Source organism: Pan paniscus, chromosome 5, assembly GCF_029289425.2.
Source record: "Pan paniscus chromosome 5, NHGRI_mPanPan1-v2.0_pri, whole genome shotgun sequence".
NCBI lineage: Eukaryota > Metazoa > Chordata > Mammalia > Primates > Hominidae > Pan > Pan paniscus.
In genome coordinates this window covers 20,221,702-20,242,815 of record NC_073254.2, presented here as the reverse complement: position 1 = coordinate 20,242,815, position 21,114 = coordinate 20,221,702, and the positions used below count along the sequence as shown (strand labels likewise).

At 43.5% G+C, this 21,114-nt stretch overlaps 1 protein-coding gene and 1 pseudogene across 8 annotated transcripts in view; one reads left to right on the top strand and one right to left on the bottom strand.

The window, feature by feature from the left end:
• Nucleotides 1-21,114, bottom strand: part of FARS2 (phenylalanyl-tRNA synthetase 2, mitochondrial) — a 512,480-nt gene that overhangs the window by 159,366 nt on the left and 332,000 nt on the right. The gene's annotated exons all lie outside the window — the stretch shown is intronic.
• Nucleotides 1,288-15,574, top strand: LOC134730567 (heterogeneous nuclear ribonucleoprotein A1-like; annotated as a pseudogene).

The following is a 21,114-nucleotide window of genomic DNA, read 5'->3' as shown; positions in this document are numbered from 1 at the left end:
AAGGGCAAATTTACAAACTAATTTATGCCAAGCCTGACATTGCTACAAACCCTTTGGTGAATCATTGATCAGAGAAAGTATAAAGCTTTTAAATGGCAAAGTATCTGAAGAACTAAATGCTCAAACATAAATGATTATCCAACTTGAAATATCAATAAAGTTGTCAAACAAATGCATCAGTTTAGAACACACATTTCACACAAACACGATAAAGTTAGCATCCGGGTGCTGTTGACAAAATATATTGGTTCCTGAGAAGCGTTTTGTTTTCTCTCCTGAAGTCATACTGCTGTGACAAATGACCCATGAGTTAATGTAACAATAGATGAAAGGAGTTTGGTGGTTACACAGGTTGTTTTCCCTTTTGTTCCTTATGGAAAATGGAAATTTAGGGAGATAAGAGACTGAGATTGCCAAGAATTAGCATGGAATCTCCTCTTCAATTAATCCAAGCTGAGGTACCACACTTCCTGAGTTCTGATACGAGGCACGGTGACAGAGAAATGGCAGAAGGTGTCCCAGTGAAACACGTGTCAGCAATTCATGGACAACAGTCAATATGATAATAATGCAGGCAGCCAGAACACATGCCCCAAGACATTATTAAAATATACATTGTGGTAAATAGTTTAAAATCCATGCAGTTTAAAAGAAAAACACAGACAGCTTATTATATTGCAAGCCTATTTCAAGCTAAAAAATATAAAAAGTTTAATGGTTTAACGGAAAAGAAAGCATTTAATCCACTAATAGGTAGGTATCGGACATGGGATATCTACTAGTGGCCTTTGCTTTTTTGAACGGGAGAAATACAATTTTGTTGGGAAATAAGAGGCTAACTATAGATCATGGTTACTGAGATGTGGGCTTTCTTTTAGGTGCTTAACCAGCGGTGGTGGTAGAAACCATCCCGTGGCTCCCCACTGCCCCAGGAGAAAGCCTCCAATTCCTAAAAGCTTCTACCTCTTCCTGATGTTTTCTAGGTTCAGGCCAGCCCAGCCTACTGGGTTTCTTAAACACACTAAGTGGCTTTCTCCATATAAAATTTCCCACCCTCCCTACCTCACTTCTGGCCCTCAGCCACCCTGTTCACTTGGTATCCTCACAGACTCCATCAATCCCATTACTGCACCCTATCCTTCTCTTGCACAGTACTTTTCATCCTCACTGTTTGTGTACTTACTTACTTCATGGCTGTCTTCCTGAGAGACTGCCATTTTTGAGGGTGGGGTGTGCTGCATCTCTGTCTCCACCTCTGGAATCTCCTTACTGTGCACAGTCCCTGTTACATTGCAGGTATTCTAGAGCCTAGAGGAGCACATTACAGAGCCGCCTGCTGTGAGCAATGACTACATTACAGTCAGTGCATTCAGCTGTGTTTTCTCTTCTAACTGCGTGAGCTAGTGGACATACCACGTCGGTGGGACAGAGCGTTGCCTCCATCCCTGGATTGTCCTAGGGTTTAGCAACCACGTGGAATGGCAGAGAGGCTGAAGCTGGACACGCAAAGCCACCTGGTGGGAACTTGATAACCCACAACCATAGAATTGTGGAATTTTAGAATCCAAAGGGACCTTCGATTACGTACAATATTATTCATGTTTTCTTATTTCTTTTCTTAACAGAAGGATGACTATTTTACTAGTTTTATCAGATAACTGCATATAGTCGTCCCTCAGTATCTGAGGGGGATTGATTCCAGGGCCCCCACAGCTACCAAAATCCTCAGGTCCCTTATATAAAATGGTGTAGTATTTGCATATAACCTATGCACATCTAGATTACTCATAATACCTAATACAATGTAAATGTTATGTAAGTAGCTGTTATATTGTATTTTAAAATTTTTATTATGTTTTACTGTTGTATTTTTAAATTGTTTTTCCCCCAAATATTTTTGACTACAATTGGCTGAATCCACAGATGTGAAACCCCTATATACAGAGAGCTGACTGCATTGATGTGTTCTTTTGTTGATCCTCTTTATAATTCTTTTTTTTTTTTTTAAAGAATTGAAAAGGGCATCAAAACTACAGATACGATTCGTCAGCTTGCTACTTTCTGCTCGTGGATGCTGCTGAAAAAACATCATTAAAGTCTCTCTTCTCCCTGCCGTCCTGTCTAAGTCAGAGTCTCCTAAAGAGCCCGAATAGCTGAGGAAGCTCTTCATTGGAGGGTTGCGCTTTGAAACAACCAATGAGAGCCTGAGGAGCCATTCTGAGCAATGGGGAATGCTCCTGGACTGTGTGGTAATGAGAGACCCAAACACCATTTGCTCCAGGGGCTTTGGGTTTGTCACTATGCCACTGCGGAGGAGGTGGAAGCAGCCACGAATGCAAGGCCACACAAGGTGGATGGAAGAGTTGTGGAACCAAAGAGAGCTGTCTCAAGAGAAGATTCTCAAACACCAGGTGCCCACTTAACTGTGAAAAAGGCATTTGTTGGTGGCATTAAAGACACTGAAGAACATCACCTAAGAGATTACTTTGAAGAGATTATTTTGAACAGTTTGGAAAAACTGAAGTGACTGAAATCATGACTGACCGAGGCAGTGGCAAGAAAAGGGGCTTTGCCTTTGTAACTTTTGACGACCATGACTCCGTGGATAAGACTGTCATTCAGAAATGCCATCCTGTGAATGGCCACAACTGTGAAGTTAGGAAAGCCCTGTCAAAGCAAGAGATGGTGAGTGCTTCTTTCAGCCAAAGAGATGAAGTGGTTCTGGAAACTTTGGTGGTGGTCGTGGAGGTGGTTTCAGTGGGAATGACAACTTTGGTCATGGAGGACACTTCAGTGGTCATGGTGGCTTTGGTGGCAGCCATGATGGTGGTGGATATGGTGGCAGGGCGGATGGCTATAATGGATTTGGTAATGATGGAAGCAATTTTGGAGGTGGTGGAAGCTACAATGATTTTGGCAATTACAACAATCAGTCTTCAAATTTTGGACCCATGAAGGGAGGAAACTTCGGAGGCAGAAGCTCTGGTCCCTATGGTGGTAGAGGCCAATACTTTGCCAAACCATGAAACCAAGGTGGCTAGGGCGGTTCCAGTAGCAGCAGTAGCTAAGGCAGTGGCAGAAGATTTTAATTAGGAAACAAAGCTTAGCCGGAGAGGAGAGCCAGAGAAGTGTCAGGGAAGCTACAGGTTACAACGGATTTGTGAACTCAGCCAAGCACAGTGGTGGCAGGGCCTAGCTGCTACAAAGAAGACATATTTTAGACAAATACTCATGTGTATGGGCAAAAAACTGAGGACTGTATTTGTGACTAACTGTATAACAGGTTATTTTAGTTTCTGTTCTGTGGAAAGTGTAAAGCATTCCAACAAAGGGTTTTAATACAGATTTTTTTTTTTTGGCACCCATGCTGTTGATTGCTAAATGTAATAGTCTGATTGTGATACTGAATAAATGTCTTTTTTTTTTTTTAATGTGCTGTATAAAGTTAGTCTGCTCTGAAGCCATCTTGGTAAATTTTCCCCAAGAGTGTGAAGTTAGAATTCCTTCAGGGTGATGCCAGGTTCTTTTTGGAGTTTATATACAACCTGCTTGGGTGGAGAAGCCATTGTCTTCAGAAACCTTGGTGTAGGTGAACTGATGGTTACTGTTGCGATCTGAAGTTCACCATTAAAAGGGATTACCCAAGCAAAATCATGGAATTATTGGTTATAAAAATGATTGTTGGCCCATCCTATGCAATATATCTAAATTGAATCTGGAACCAGATAAAATTATAGATGGGAATGAAGTTTGTGTATCATTCATTATCATGTGTAATCAATAAACGATTTAATTCTCAAAAAAAACTACAGATACAGTAGAGACTTTAGAAGTCATAGGTGAATATTTTGAACCATTTAGTAAAAATGAACTTGGAAACTTGGATTAAATGGATATTTCACTCAAAACAGAAAACTTAAACTGATGACTAGGTACCCACCATCAGCAGTGCTCTGTCTCATCACAGGTCTAACCAAGGCAGTAAACAAGAAACAGCTATGAACCTAAGGAATAGAAATGGCATAGGCAAAAATGTGTGATCCCAAATTTGAAGTTTTCCTACCAGGCATATGACTTGGACATGCGCAAACTGATGGTAAACACTCCTGTAACACTCTCTTCTTACCCTTACATTTATCACACTGCAGCTATTTCCAATGGTCTTGAAACGATATCCTTATATTTGAGGTTAAAAAGCAAGTTACAACAAAGTTCCAAGAATGAGTAATACTACGTTTTCCTACATCAATGCAATTAAATTTGAAGTTCACAATAAAAAGATATTTGTTAAAAGTCATAAAATTCATATATTTGGAAACTAAAAAAAAAAAAAATACATGCCCAAGTAAAAAGTAGCAATATAATCAATGTTCTTGGGGTGTTTGAAAGGTATATTACCTCTCATTCTGGTGTGGTCACAATTCTTTACTGTATTATTCTAATCTTCTATATCCTTTCTTTTATCTGCTGATTTTCTTGATCTATCACTTTCTAATAAAAAGATAATAAAATCTCCCACTTGATCTCTGGGAAAGGTCCCTCCTCAGTCCCAGGAAATGAAAGTCATGACTTGTTAATCAAGACTAGTATAAACGAGTCATGGTTATTTACACCATTGGCCAGGCGAGGAGGGGGCATGACCTCAGTTTCACCAATGAGATGTTGTGGCAATTCTGTGGAGACTAAAACATCAGACCTCAGTGGGGACAGCTTTTCCACCCTTCCTTCCTGCTTGAGATGGTGGAACAAGGTCATGATGACTGAATGGCTTCAGATTTTTAACAGGTCACTTTAATCTATTTATATTCACTGTGACTATCAATATATTTTATTTATACCATCTTCATTTGTGTTTTCTGCTAACCAGTCTTCCTCTTTCCATAAATTTTCTCCTTTTCTGTGCCTATTGGATTGCTTGATTTTCAAAATATTCTAATATTTTCCCCCTGGTGTAAGGAGTAAATTGTATTTCTCTTCTTTAAGAAATACACACACACACACACACGCACACACACACACACACACACACACACACACATATTATCCTTTAATAAATTGTTCCAAGCACAAAGTTATTTAGTGTCTCTATTCAGCTACTAAAAAAGACAGGAAGCTTCATTTTCCCTAGCAGCCCCCCTTCCTGGTTATTCTTGTCTAGAGTTTCATCTTCTAAACAAAATCACAGGTAAAACAATAAATTAACTCAACAGCTAATTATAAGTTAAAAATATTTTTAAATTCCATATTTTTTCTTGTTTTCCACCTCTTTGTTGGGGGACAGTGCTCTATGGAGTTTTCATAAAACTTGTGGTGGCTTGTACACCAAATAGCACTGGAAGATGGTTAGTCTCTCCCTCTGGAGCAGAAAGCTGGTTTGTTCCCTCACCAGAATGATAAACATAATGTCTTCCTCAGGGACAAAGACTGGGCAGGTTTACTAATAGCCCCTTTAAAAGACTGGTCTAAAAACAAACACACGCAAATGGACAAATGAAATACTGGAAGGTGCCCAAGCTTGAGGGTTTTCAGCTGTGCTCCAGCCCAGTGTGTGTACAGCATCCAGAGCTGCTCCACCTCCCCGCTATTGAACTGGGGGACTAGAAGAGCCAATGCTAAGAGAACTCACGCCACCTCTGTGCTGAGTAACAAAGTCCTTGGTCTTTGAGGCAGGAGTCTCTTGTCTTTCTGCTGCATCTATGAAAGTGCAGCGGTACCTTGTTAACCTGCAAGTGAGGTAAAATCTTAGGCCTTTCCTAGTCCTAACACCTTTCCTTCTTTTTCACTTCTGCTCTCTCAGATAAGTATCATTCAACCGTTTTTTTTGGCAGTGAAAGTCCACAGGAGGCAAACTCTCTCAGTATTTGCATGTCTGAAACCCCTCACACTTTAATAATTTGGTAGGACACAAAATTCTAGCTTCATGTTTGTCTTCCCCAAGCACTCTGACAACTTCCCTGCCGCCTATTAGTAATGGTGACGAGTCTGCTGTCAGTCAGTGCTACTTCTTCACAGGTAATCTATCTTTCCTTCCAGGCAGTTTGGAAGCGGTGTAGCTTTATCCCCAAGGCTCTGCAATTTGACTCTGATGAGGCTGGGTCTGCATTTATCTTTATTTATTCTGCTCAGTATTCTGAGAGCGCTCTCAATCAGAGGGTTCACGTCTTGTTCCAATTCTGAAAAATTCCAGCCCTACTTCTCTGCCATTCCTTTCATTCTCTCCTGGAACTGCAATAATCCATACTGCGGAGCTTCTGAATCTATCTTCCTCTCCTCTTAACTGACCTAGTTTAGGTTTTATTCTGTGTGTGTCTGTGCTGCATTCTGGGTGAATTCTTCAGTAACAGCGTCTTAACTCCTAATTCTCCTGTCAACTGAGTCTAGTAGTCTCATCTGTTTTTCCTTCTTTATTTTAATGAATCTATCACTCATTTCTGAGATTCTAATTTTTTTCCTTATCTACTTACCCTTCATTTCTGCCAGTTTTTGCCTCTTATTCAGAATTTTCCTTTTTTGTTTAATGGTTATTATTTCTCCAATGGTCTCTTTGAGGGCATCAGGCATTTTTTTTTTTCCAAGATAGCTTTTTTATTTTACTTTAGTCTCCAGTGAATTCACATTCTGATTGCTGATTTGGATGGCTGACACCCCAAGGTCAGAGTTCCTCACGTGGCATGGAATTTGGGTGGGCAGGCTTGGCCTGCATGGGAGATAATTGTGAATGTTCTCTTGCTGATCACCCTCCCTGCTCAGAGGTTTTTATGGTTCCTCTGCTCGAACCCCTCACACAGAATGGAGTTGACGTGGTGGTCTGGGTTCTTGCCCAATGGTGATATGGCTGATGACGACATGGGGTACTTAGCTCAGTTCCTGAGAAGGAGGCCTTGTCTCTGTCCTGTGCTCTTCCCAGGATCAAAGCTTTCTATAGGCTAGAGGTTAGGGCAGGCAGTGATTCGGGCCTCCCTTCTAGATCAGAGGACAGGACCACTACCCTGCCCGCTTTCAAGCAGAGTACATGCTCTGGCCTGGCACATTTAGTCTTACTGCCACCAGAGCTATGCCTCTGTTTCCACCTCCCGGCTTGCGATCCTGCAGCCCACAGCGTCTGGTTTCACACTCTGCTTTGCGTTTGTCTCTGGTCTGTAGTGATATATCTTTTTTAGGGGAGTAGGGGGCATGATTATGACTTTTTCATTTTCGCTTTTTAGATTTTGATCTGTCACTGCTGTGTGTTTGGAGCAGGCAAAGTGCAGCCTACAAAGCAGCCACGACATGACTCTGTTTCCTCACACAATGGTTCTTAACTTTGTCAGGGAGGAGGACAAAGGTCTCCCCAAGAATATGAAAACAGATTCAAATTCTTGTTCCAGAAATGTATATATCTTCTTAAATACAGATTTTCATGTAGAACTTTTAGGATTCACAAACCCAATAAAGTCATTCAATGACCGGAATAAGGATCTGGTCTATGACCCAGACTCAAAAGTGTGTCATGCAGTTCAAATACAGACAGCTGAGATGACTGACTTAAGGGAGTTAAAAAATACAAAAATCATACTTTACTAACATGATATACACATGTATGTACATATACTGCGTATACCTCAATATTGTTAAGAATATATACTTTATGATAAAATCATACATAAAGGCAATCATTGTTTGTCTTGTGGTAACTACTTTCAATGCAGCATGTTTATTTAAATTTAAAAAGTCTGCCTTTTATGGGCTAGAAGAGAAACCCCTGCCTGCAGCTCACAGTTCTGTGGTTTCAGAGACGCCTGGGGTCCGCCGAGGGCCTGGTAGTGAGTGCACGGCAGCCCACCTCCTCCCCTGCCCATTCCTGCTGCCACCCCTGCCTTTCCACAGGTGTTGAACCTGCGAGCACCTGCTAATGAGCTTTCTGGCATGTTCATCTCTGCCTCAGAGTTTGCTTTCTGGGGGGGAAACTGACCTGTGACTCCAAGACATCAACAAAATGTCAGCAACCAGTCGACGTAAGAATTGGTGTCCAGGGAAACAGCAAGCCTCAAGGAGTGTAGATGGGAGTGTGGCAGACCTGGCTCAGAATCTGCCCCATCCTACGAGCGATGACAGAGGAACGGCTCTGTCAGGGCCCCCTGGCAACCTCGCACATATCCGCATAAGCCACCAAGCAAAGACTTGAACCGCAGCTCATCTGTGTCTTGAAAGGATAAAGTCTTGTGATCCTCTGGTGTTCCAGGCCTTTAAGGAGCTGCTAGGAGCCATCTCCTACCCACCTCCCTACTTCCCTGGGAGGCTGTCATGAGGCAGTTTCTCCTCACATCCCAGGTTCTGAAGGGGTGTGAGGCTCTCTGGCTTCCCTCCTTGGAATAGTACCATAGAATATAAAACCTCTGAGCTGCAGCCTTTAACTGGCTTCTCTGCAATGGGCTATGTCACAGCTGGCATTGTAATCACCGGCTCTGTTATGGATTGACTTGTGTTCCCCTCCCAAAAAAAGATAATGTGGGAGTCCTAAACCCCAGTACCTCAGAATACGAGCTTACTTAAAGACAGGATCTTTACGGAGGTAATACATTTAAAATGAAATCATTGGAGTGGACCCTAATGCAATATGACTGGTATCCTAATCAAACTGGGGAGATCTGAACACAGGCATGCACACAGGGAGCACACCACCTGCAGATGAAGCCAGAGGCTGGGATAATGCTCCTGCAAGCCCAGGAATGCCAAAGCGTGCCAGCAAACCACTGGAGGTGAAGGAGGCACAAAACAGATCCTCAGAAGGAATCAACCCTGCCAACACCTTGATCTTAAGACTTCCAGCCTCCAGAACTGAGAGACAATAAGTTTCTGCTGTTTAAGCCACCCTGGCTGTGGTACCTGTTTATGACCGCCCTACTAAACTAACATACCCGCCCTTTGTTTCAGGACCCTCCTTTTGTGATGGGTGGGAGCTTGCAACTTTGGCTACTCTTCCTTCTGCATTTATGTAAGTAATAACCTTTCTAAATCTACAGAGGCTCCTAGCCTGGCCAACGTGGCGAAAACCATTTTAACAAAAAAATACAAAAATTAGCTGGGCTTGGTGGTCCATGCCTGTAGTCCCAGCTTCTTGGGAAGCTGAGGTTGGAAGATTGTTTGAGCCCAGGAAGCAGAGGTTGCAGTGAGCTAAGATTGCGCCACTGCACTACAGCCTAGGTAACAGAGCGAGACCCTGTGTCAAAAAATAACACAATAAAAAATAGAGTGGCCCCTTGTATCTTTACCAGCCGAAATCGGTCAGGCCTTGGCCCTGACTGGTGTGCCGTGGGCTTGACACACGACTGAGGCCAATATGCCTCAGTTTCTTCATCTATAAAATGGAGACAGCATACTGTGGTGAAGATGACATGAAATAATATTCACAAAGCCCAGACGTCATAGTGTTCTAGACAAAACACTGATTTGGAGAGTACAACAGATACACAAGTTTGATGGTTGTCCATGACCCGGTTATAAATTATAAGCGTGCCAAAAGGGACTGAGGAGGGGAGGGGTAAAAAGTGGGATTCTGGTTTAACAATGCTACCCCATCCTAACTGGCCCCTGCTCCGGGCCTAGCCCCCGTATATGAAATATAAATGTCTCCACGCACCTTCCAAGGTTAAAATCCTGGGAGGTTCCCTTTTTTTTTTTTTTTTTTTTGAGACGGAGTCTCACTCTATTGCCAGGCTGGAGCGCAGTGGCATGATCTCGGCTCACTGCAACCTCTGCCTCCTGGGTTCAAGTGATTCTCCTGCCTCAGCCTCCCAAGTAGCTGGGACTGCAGGTGGCCACCACCACGCCCAGCTAATTTTTCTATTTTTAGTAGAGACGGGGTTTTACCATGTTGGCCAGGATGGTCTCGATCTCTTGACCTCGTGATCCACCCACCTCAGCCTCCCAAAGTGCTGGGATTACAGGCGGAGCCACTGCACCCGGCTGGAGGTTTCCTTTTATCGTTCCATGACTGAATAAAAATTCTTCAGCTCCCATGAATCTGTTCATAAACATTCTCAAGAAAGCTAATAATTCTCAAGAAAGCATTGTCAGTTGTTAATTCAACCCAGTACTGCAGCACCCTTATTTCAGTAAAGTTTCTTTCTGCATCAAAATATTCCCCTTACCTTAAAACTCTTCTCCTTTTTAATGTTACTGAAACAGGGGAGCACTATCATTCTCCACTTGCAAATTTTTCCATGCTAGTCAATCATTATTAAGTCATTCTCTGGTTTCCTTCCCTTTAGGCTAAGTTACTGTGTTTTTTGGTTTTCTTTCTCAGCTCAGAAATTATTTGGAATGCATGTCAAACAGGAGAGGGTCTCTGTTTTCTCCACAAGTTCTCCACAGTTATGGCATTGTCAAGGTGACTTTGAGTCAGCTTCTAACCATGGCCACGTTTAGTTAAAGGACCACTTTGCAGCTTTTATGGCACTTGTTCTCTTTCTAGATCAGAGCACACGTCCCCTGATTTTGATTGTGATTATATGATTACCGATGGTCACCGTTTGTGGGGTGCTGTGTGCCAGAGACTGTGCCAGCCACTTCATGTGTATTATCTCATTAACACACAGCACAACTCCACGAGATAGCCACCATTACCACTCCATGTGTCCACGAGGACACTGAGACTTAGAGACCTTAACTAAGCTGTCTAAGGTCCAACAGCCAGTAAGTGGCAGAGCCAAGGTCAAATGCAGGTCTGCTAAGGCCAGGCTGTGCTGTTAACCCCTGTACTTTGAGGCCTCCCCACTCTCGTCTTTTTTTTTTTTTTTTTTTTTTTTGTGATGGAGTTTCACTCTCGTTGCCCAGGCTGGAGTGCAATGGCGTGATCTTGGCTCACCACAACCTCCACCTCCCAAGTTCAAGTGATTCTCCTGCCTCAGGCTCCTGAGTAGCTGGGATTACAGGCGCCCGCCACCATGCCTGGCTAATTTTTTTGTATTTTTAGTAGAGACAGGGTTTCTCCATGTTGGTCAGGCTGGTCTCGAACTCCCGACCTTGGGTGATCCACCTGCCTTGGCCTCCCAAAGTGCTGGGATTACAGGTGTGAACCACTGAGCCCAGCCCCAAGGCCTCCCATTTAAAACTAAGGGCTCTGATGTAGCTTGGGCTGCTGTAACAAAAATACCACAGACTCAGTGGCTTGAACAACAAACATTTACTTCTCACTGTTCTGGAGGCCACAGGGTACCAGCATGGTTGGGTGCTTGAAGGCCCTCTTCCTGGTTTAGAGATGGCGGCTTTCTTGCTGAATCTTCACATGGCAGGGGGAGAGAAAGAGAGAGCTGCAAGCTCTGCTGTCTCTTCCTCTAATGGCATTAATCCCATTCCTGAGAGATCTACCCTCATGAACTAATTACCCCTCTAAAGCTCCACTTCCTAATACCCTGGTGGATGGATCTCAAAGTACGAATTTGGGAGGGACACAAACATTTAGTCCAAGTTTCTACTACTGTTTCCAGAAGTAGTCTATTCAGCCTAATTAACAATTATGTAAATAACACCAAATCCAACATTTATCCCTATGGTGTCTTCCATGACATTTCCTTTTCGAATGATTAATTTAGCTTTTAGATTAATTATCTTGAGTCATAAGCACTTCCAGTCTGTTTATAGCCCATGCGATCGTGTTCTTATCTAAATTCACTTAAAAATCAGCTTTACCTATAAAAAATAGCATGCACTATCAGTTACTTTGTTTTCCATCGAAATGTTTGATGGCCCTTACTTTTAATTCCATCTATTCATTTTGTAATAAAAACTGCTTATCAAATTTGGCTGGTGAGTTTGGTACTTTATGAATTCAGGTTGTTTTAACTTATGATTTCATGCTGCTTTGATATTTACAGATTTTCTCACTTTGTTCCAATATTTTGTTTTTATTCTTACTTTCACTGAGTACCAGGAGCATACTGTGTTGGCCAGAGTTAGGCACAGTTCCTACTCAGGCAACTTTTGTTCTGTTACTTCATTAAGAAACCACACGAGACTCATCGAGTTCTACACGTCCCTCTAAATTGTAATGTTTCCCATATTTGTACCTAACTTTTGATAGAATTTCTGTAAGTATTTCCATAATGAAATCATATGGAACAATCATTTTGGTAACCTTGTATTCAATTAACTTTTGATGTTTCAATATCATGGTCCCCCAACTATCTAGTGAATTCCTTGAGGAAAGAAACGGATTTTCAAGTCTTTTTGAATCCTTTCATATTTGCCTTACAGCTCTAGAATGCTTTACTTAAACAGATCATGTATTTGGAAAATGGAGCTACAGTGTGCTACTTTAGTTAGACAGGGGAGTAAGAGCCCATTTGCATTGCATGTGGCTCCAAAATCTTCATGGGGACTTAGGGTCTGAAGCAAGGTTTCAACGCCCCTGCCTGAACTTAATGCTTTTTCACAAAAAAAAAAAAAAAAAAAAGAAGCAAGCCTGAGAAATCTTTGTTAAATAAAATATCGCATGTGCCTCTGGTTAAGGAAGGGCTTGCAGAGGAGGTGGCGACCTCAGCCCAGAGTTCATAATATTTCACTGCCTTTGAACATCTGGCCAGGTATTTTATACAGAATAAAAATGCCAAAAGTACAGTATCTTGTGGGGTGATGAAAATGTTCTAAAATTGACTGTGGAGATCACATATCTGTGAATATACTAAAAAACACCACTGAATTACAGACCTTAAATGGGTGAATTGTATAGCAGGTAAATTAATCTTGCAAACGTTTTCATGAAAACAAAAAATGAATACATATATTGACAGAAGAAATACAGAGAACTTCTCTTTTCTATTCTGTCTCTATCTCATCTTCAGAACTTACCAAACACTTAATCTTTTACGTTCATTTTTTTCGGTTAAATAACTAGTCTTTCTGGAGGCGGCATTACTGTCACACTCTATTTTTCCTCTCAGAGGTAAAATATTTGCAGGAGGTTTGCCCATCTGTGTAGATCTTCCATTGCATTTCTTTTCTGTATCGTCATGGTCTTGTGCCATCATGTACTTTAAGTGAACTCACGTATGGTTTTGGTTATAATTTCTCCCAGTTAATCATGCTTACTGTGAGACAGATATAAGCCTTCCATCTGCCTCATTTAAAATGAGTGGAGATGCTAGGTGAAAACACACATAATGAGAAGCTAGGTCTGTGAACCCCTAACCTTGAATTTAACCTCAAATATACTTAGAGGATGAACTCTCAGAGCTGGCTCACAGTTTCTTGTTAATTTCACATCATCTCAGTCTCTGCAAGGCCCCCATTCTGATAGGGACTCTATATGCTGCAAGGTAAAACTGAGGCCCAGCTAGCGAAGTCACTTGAATTTGCCTGAATCCACACAAAGCTGGCCTTCTGACTGTTCCAGTGTACAGAGGAAAAGGAGCAAATTGAAATGAACCCAAAGAACTTAAGACGTGATTTCCAGTGGCTTATTCAAAATTGGAGCAAATGTCAAACATCCAAATCTCACAGAAGGAAGGCCTTTTACAGACTGGACCCCCTTGAATCTGACCTTCCTCCTTTCTTCCTCACCCTACCCCTACCCCCATGTCCTGGTCTAGTGGTCCTTTGGGGCCAGATGCTTTGATACTACATGTTTTCGATTTCTTCCTGACCTCCATAGTGCTAAAGAATTAACACTGTTTCTGTTGTTTCTCTGCAGTGACCCCAGTCCCCCAGTAGACATTCACCTTATGCCTGTGTTGGAAGCATTGTTTTCTACCCCTTTTGGTGACAGAAATACCCAGGGAAAGTGGTTATGCTGAGTTGATTACTTCTGAAAACATTTATTGATTGATACTTCCAGAAAATAGTCTAACATCAACTCTCAATTACAGGGTAGAAATGGAGAGAAGACAAAAAGCTAAACATGACCACTTATTTATTTACTTACATACTTACATACTTACTTACTCATTTATTTATTTATTTATTTTGGAGACAAGGTCTCCCTCTGTTGCCTGGGCTGGAGTGCAGTGGTACATTCATAGCTCACTGCAGCCTTGACCTGCTGGGCTCAAGTGATCCTACAGCCTCAGCCTCCAGAGCAGCGGGAACTACAGGCAGGTACCACCATGCCTGACTAATTTTTTTTTTTGCAGAGACGGGGTCTCACTATGCTGTCTAGCCTCATCTTGAACTTTTGGCCTCAAGCAATCCTCCCACCTTGGCCTCCCGAAGTGCTAGGATTACAGGCATGAGCCTCCTTGCCCCATCTTTCACCTAAATTTTTAAGAGAAAACATCATAGTTGCTCTGGGCAAGGAAAGGGGTGGCAGGGAGACAGGATGGGGAAGAAAACTCTTGGTGACCCAAGGGACTGGTGAGATTGATCACAGGTCCGGTGGCGGCTTCATGGGTAGCTACTGTATTATTATGCTGCATAATTTCAACAGAGCATATATTTTCTAAATATCAAGTACTAGATAAAAAAAGAAAATTAAAGGAAAAAGGATATCAATGTTAGTCATTAGCTAGAGAAATTATGTAATGCAAGGAAATATTGGCTACGGTTTATGCATTTGTATGTTTTTAAAAATTGGCTTTTCTATATTTAAAATAAAATTCCACCTGTTAATATTAGAGTAGACTTCAACAAAAAAGACAATGAGTTCAATTTCTCCACGTTAGGGAGAAATGTGAAATGTTATTTTCTTCTGGGCCAAATTCAAATGAGTCCAACAAAGCCTACGCCAAAGTTCACAGTGGGCCGCTGCGATGCCTTGGTTAGCAGAGTGCTGTGAGTTTGGAGGGCTGCTGGAGAAATGGCCGGCTCTCAGCTCAGGCGGTGGCCTGCAGAACTCAAACATCAGACCAGAGAAAAGAACATCAGGCGCTGCTCTGTGTCTTGCCTGCGATGGCTGCTTCAGCCACTCAGACTTCCTCCCTGCTTCCCAAGAGCTCATAGGCCAGAGGGGAAAGGGAATTTTAGAGGTGTCGAGTGCAAAATGTGGCACTGTGCACCAGGAGCAGAAGCAGACCCAGCTGTCTTGGCAAACATGGCCCAAAGTCCTCAAGGGGTCAGGTCACTCTCCCCTTCCCAAAGACAGCCACACCTTCCATCCAGCAAGCAAAAGTCTCAGTAAGATCAGTCCATTCAAATAACAAAACATGGGTGAATATTTACAAGTTTTTGGCCATCTGTTGGGTCAAATGCCAAACTTAGCAGGGAGAAGAAAAAGGTACTGAGTGCTTTCTGGAGCAGCTGCTTTCCGTCCAGGGCAGCAGTGCCAGCGCCAGGCCTTCTTCTCCCTGACCAGGCACAAACTGCCAGCTTTCTGCATCCAGGTTTCCTCATCTGCAAAAGCGGGTGCTCAGCACCTCACACACTGTCACCTGACCAAAACTATCCCACAGGGTGTCACGAGGGGGACTGTGCAAACCCTGGGCCATTGTCAAGTACCTCTGAGACATGCTGGATTTAACCAAGTTAGGCAGGGGAAACCTAACAAAGATTATAAGTGAGTTTGTCCTTCCTACATTGTAAACTGAAAAGACCAAGTGCAACCCAAATTTTGGATTCCACTGGTTACTAGAGGCCAGAAGAGAACCTGGCAGGGGCATTCACATCCGACTTGCAGGGTATCTCACATCTCACCTCCACCCAAATCACTATTCCTGTTTCTCAAAATGACCGTGGGCTTCCTGCTGGTTTAAGAATATTAACTATTTGGAATCTGGAAAAGTAGCTTTTTAGTGTTCCATCAAATAAATCCTATGCAATGTCGCTGAGGCTATGAACAAGCAAAATCATCAATTAAGAGCTAAAATTGTAAGCCCTTTAATGATTAATTTCCCTTATGCAAAATGAATAATGGTTCCATACACAGCACTAGTCAGGAAACCAAATTTAGGGATGTCTTCTTTCTCCAGAAACTATCACATATGCTGGTACCTACATATGACAGAAAGGTTTTCAACTTTCACTTGCCCATTCTCACAATGGAGCAAGGCAGATGGTGTTGCCCAGATTTTGTGGACGGGGAAAGGGGGTGCAGAAGCAACTGCACTCAGGGGTGCACGGTTAATGAGCGAGAGGAGAGCTGGGATCGAAGCAGAGGTGCATGTGACTCCCAAATCTCCTGTTCAGCCATCAATCACAGCACACCAACAAAGCATCACCTCTTCCTGATGGCCTCCCTGAATATGCTGAATGTATAACGGTGGCGGCACCTCTCCTGTCTCCTAGGGCATCTCTATTCCTATTTTAGCTTCAGTAGACTCCTATAGAATAAGACTAATATCCTTACCTCATTGAATTATTACGAAAATTAAATGGGGTAACATATTTAAAACCCTTATAAATTACAAAACTCCATACTAGGTAAGGTATAATTAACTACCCCCTTTCTCTTGCCAGGCACTGTTACTTTATCTCATCTTCAAATGAGGTCTAAGGGGGAGGTCACTCAGCCGCTACAACTCAGCCCTGCTACTTGCTAGTTTTTGTGACCTTGGGTGTTTCCTTAATCGCCCAATCTCCCATCTACAAAAAGAGAGATGATTCCAGTCGTCTGTCATGGTGTTGCCAGGGGGGATTAAAGGTGTCAGTGTTGGTAAGTGTATCGTAAACATATACATGTTTACTATTTTACTGCTCTTCCATTCATGGCCAACCACAGTTTAGTTCAGATCCATCTGCTTCTCCCACCTCCTCAAGCTGTGGCAATGACCATCCCAGTCTGTAACCTGGGGAAGTGTTTACATTTCTGTTTGTGTCACTTGGTGGCAAGTGTTAGGGGCAGGGATCACATTTTCTCCCTCGTTCTATTAACCATAGTGCCTGGCGCACAGTGGAAATAACCAACATTTGCGGACTTGAATGAGAAAGTCTGTGGCTCTCTTTCATGATTTCTGGTTTCACCAGCCTTGATCTGGCTGTGGTACCAGGGACACAGGAAATGGGGAGAAGGGCCATCAGAGAATGCCGACAGAAGCGAAAACCTATCAGAAAGAGCACATGATTGGCGGTTCAGCTGAGGCGTCATTTCCCCTTAGGTACACATCAAAGGATTAAGGGGTAGACCTCCTAGGCACGAGGTATGAAGGGATTATAAAATGGACACTTGGAAATGCTGAGGGTCTTTTAGACTTTTTCTCTGAAGAGCTAAAGGGTCAAACTCAGAGCTAGAGAGGAAGAAACAAGAAGAAAAAGTGCAGGGCTCAAAGCTACAAGACAGAAAAGACCTTCGGCTTTGCTCTTGGGCTAACAAAGCAGTAATTAAGCTGTGGCCTCTCAGCTCCAAACCCCCTTCCTGCACTCTGCGGTGGGAGACTGGGTTGGACTCTGCAAACTGCCCTTCAGCTAGGCCTGCAGCTCCCCAGGAGGCTCCTCCAGTTGGCCCTGGAGGAAGGCTGCCGGCCGGACAGAGGAGAAGGGGCTGGCTCCATTCTGCCAGCTTTCTGTTTCTGTCAGGGGCTCAGCAACACGGCTCCTACACACTGGCAACCAGGAGCAGAGGCTTCATACACATCACAGTTTTCCCAACATCACAGCATCGGCCTCATCGAACCCCTCCTCAGAGATGCCAGCACAGCCCCTCTCCTTGGAGGTGGGTCCCAGCCCCACGGGTCCCTCCTCTGAGCTCAGAGACACCTGCTTGGCTTGTCCTCCTCTTCAGGGGTCTGGGCCTTAGCTCTGAAGGACCCTCCACTGAGGTTTTAAGTTTCATTAATTCCAGCCTCTTCGATTGTTCCCTCAGCCCCAGGGTGGGGAGCTGCTTTCTGCCATCTACCTCCATGATACCTCCACGTTCTCCTCTTGACTTCTTAATTACCTCCCTCAAAGGCTAACATTTCTTTAGTTTAAATTCTCTGTATTAAAAACCAAACAAATGGCATGGTTTCTGTCTCCTGCCTCGACGTCACTGATGCGGCAAAGAAGGAAGGGAGAAACAAATTTATCAAGAAGTCTGTGGTCTTTATCCCTGTTATCGCACCAGATTCTAATAAAGTACAGAAAGAAAACCCAGAAAAACCAATTCACAACATAAATTTAAACAAAGAACTGAAGGAACAAGGGTGTTGATAAGTTGCTCAGGGAATAACAAAGGTGCTTCAGGCACGAATCCTCTGCTCATTGAGGGAAACTTCAAAGGTACCAGCTCCCTCTCCTCTTGTGATACTCAACAAGAAAACACTCTCCAAGTACTATGCCCTACACTGAAGGATCTCCATCCCTGCAAAGAAAAGATCCTAGGCCTGCATGCCCTCAAATTTCTTTCCCTTCCACCCAAAAAATACTCAGCGATGTCAGAAGAGAACTCCAAACTAGGTGAGGGACCTGGGAATGAATGTCAGGAAGGGTGAAGGAGTATGGAACAGGACTGGAGGGGCCTGTCCCCATGCCTGCCACGTGGAAACACTCCTTCCACAGACCCTTAGCCAGGGATTTAGCTGCTGTGTGTTCAGCCACCTGCTACCCTGTGGGGCCATCATTAGTTGTGTTTGAACAATAGTAATGAGCCAGAAAACACAGCCCTACATTCTGACTGGCACAGGACTCTCCGACCATCTTCCTGTCCCCATGGCTTCTCCACTGCCCCGAAATGCCATAAAAAATTCAGCCTGAGCCTGAATAAAATGGAATCAAACATTTTCCTATGGGCTATTTTTTTCAATAACTTCCTCCCCAAATAACCCAAGGATTCAAAGTGGTTTGCGGAGCCTCACCATTGTCCTCACTTGACAGGTAATATGGAGACAGCCTTTGTTCCCACGGAAAGTGTGAAGAACCTGAATGTGACAAACCACACAGGAGGTAACTTCCTTTTGGCAGAGTTGTCCACAGGTGCTGAATTTCTTTAATTTATTTATTTTTGTGGAGAGGGAGGTGGAAGACGATGGGCATAAAAAGACGCCCACTGGCTCATCATTTCAGTTGGAGGCGTTTCTCTGCAACATGTTCTTTTGCTGCACCTTCTCTTACAGGTATCACTTTGCCCCTGCACTGTGAAGATAACTGTTTACTGGGTGCGGCCGTGCACCTCTGTGTTTGGAAAGGCGCCAGCAGAGGCCGGGGGGCGGGAGGTGCAGTTCCTTCATGGAGGAGCCATAGGGGTAACCTTCCAAGAGACACGGCTTCGCGTGAGCTGGAAAACCTTGCATGGATACGCCTGTTACTCACTCACGGTCGGCAGGATCCCGTCTGTTCTGTCCACCCCTCCTCACTTGTTCTGTGTGCTGCTAATGAACCAGAAGCACGGCATTGCTCAGGACGGCTTTGGTCGGCTCACCCTTTCTAGTACTGTGACAAGGAGATAAGGCAGAAAGCAGAGATGGGAGGAGGGTGAGGGCCAGAGGGAAGATTTGTGAGATGAGGCAGAGAGAGAAGAAGTGCCGATCGCCTTAAGAGGCTGGGCCGCAAGCAGGTTGTGACCAGGCGCTGTGTGGCCCAGTATGATGGATGGTTGGTCCCTCATGCCACCAGCTGTGACTTCAAGAGGCCTGGGTACCTGCTAGGTCCTCCTTTCTGAGCTTTTCTCGCTCTGGGCCTCGTGGCAGGCAAGGAGTACTGACTGTGCTGTGAATATGAAACATTTCTTTCCTAAGGGAAAGCGAGGGGAGACAAAGCAGGGTATGTCAACATCAGAGACAGTGTCTGCTGCCTTCCCCATTCTTATTGGCTATCGGTTGTTTTGAAATACAGGATCTCTCCAGGTGCCTAGCATATGTCCTCTCAGCTCTAAAGCAAAGGCACTAGGTAAATCCAATAAACAAAGAAAGAGTCTGGGGTAGAGGCTCAGTCTATTTCAGGGTTGGCAGGTTGGTGAATTTTCTACTGTAAGATCACACCACTGTTTTCAAGGGATTTAAAATATTACAAGTGATAGTAGAGGCTGTGTCTCTTAAAGATTTGAACCAGTCAAAGTAAATATGGCAGATTTGTTTTTTCTTGTTGTTGTTTTGTTTTTCTTTTCTGTTTTTTTTTTTGGAGACAAGGTCTCGCTCTGTCACACAGGCTGGAGTATAGTGGTGTGATCACGGCTCACTGTAGCCTCAACCTCCTGGGCTCAAGTGATTCCCTGACCTCAGCCTCCCAAGTAGCTGGGACTAAAAGCATACACCACTATGTGTGGCTAATTTTTGTATTTTTTTGTAGAGATGGAGTTTTCCCATGTTGCCCAGGCTGGTCTCAAACTCCTGAGCTCAAGCAGTCTTCCCACCTTGGCCTCCCAAAGTGCTGGGATTACAGGCGTGAGCCACCATGCCCGGCCAAATACGGCATATTTTAAAAGGCTAGAGCAGTGATATAAAAATATGAGCATCTACAAAATGTATTGTCTGCAAACACTTTGGCATCAATTGACCCAACTTAGACAGTCTTCCTTTTCTCTTCACTCATTAATTCAACAAATATGTATAGAAAGCTATGTGCGAAGAAACATGAAAGGCACACGTGATTAGTAAGATACTCTTTTTCCACAAGAAATTTACAAAGTGATGGGGAAGTAAGTATGGGTTAAATTAATTTAAATATTTAATTTAAACATTGGTTACACTAATTTAAGGAATGAAGTACAAACACAGTACTATGGGAATCCAAAGCGCAATCATGATCTGTTGGGAGGATCATAGAGTGAGGGGCTATGTGAGTTGATGATTGTATAATGGCAGGAGTGGGAAGGGAAAGGATCCTCGGGGCGAGAAGAAATGGGTCAGCATTTCCATCAGCAAACCCTGGGAGATAAAGCTGAGGTTCCTTCAAGCTCCACATGCCATGGTATAGATGAATGAGGTTTATGTCGAATGTGAAACACAACAGGTCATCCGAGTGGACATGCCGGCAGGCACCTGGATTGCCCATATCTCGAGGAGGCGTTCAGGCCAGAGGCAAACCTCGTGAGAGCAGAAGTCACGTCTTGTGTTTCTGTGATCTTCCCCACAGAATCCAACAGAGTGGTCACAGCTGTGCTCAGAGAAGCTGATGTAAGTTGCGGAGGGGACATAAGATTTCTTCTCATATTCAATCAACTCTCAGATACAGAAAGCTGACCACCTTGTCTCGGACCACTTGGTTCTAGTGTTTTCCCTTGTTCCTGCTGTTACTTGGCCTTAGTGTGACTTTCAGATACCTAAACTTCATTTAAGTATGGTATTCTTTTCTCTA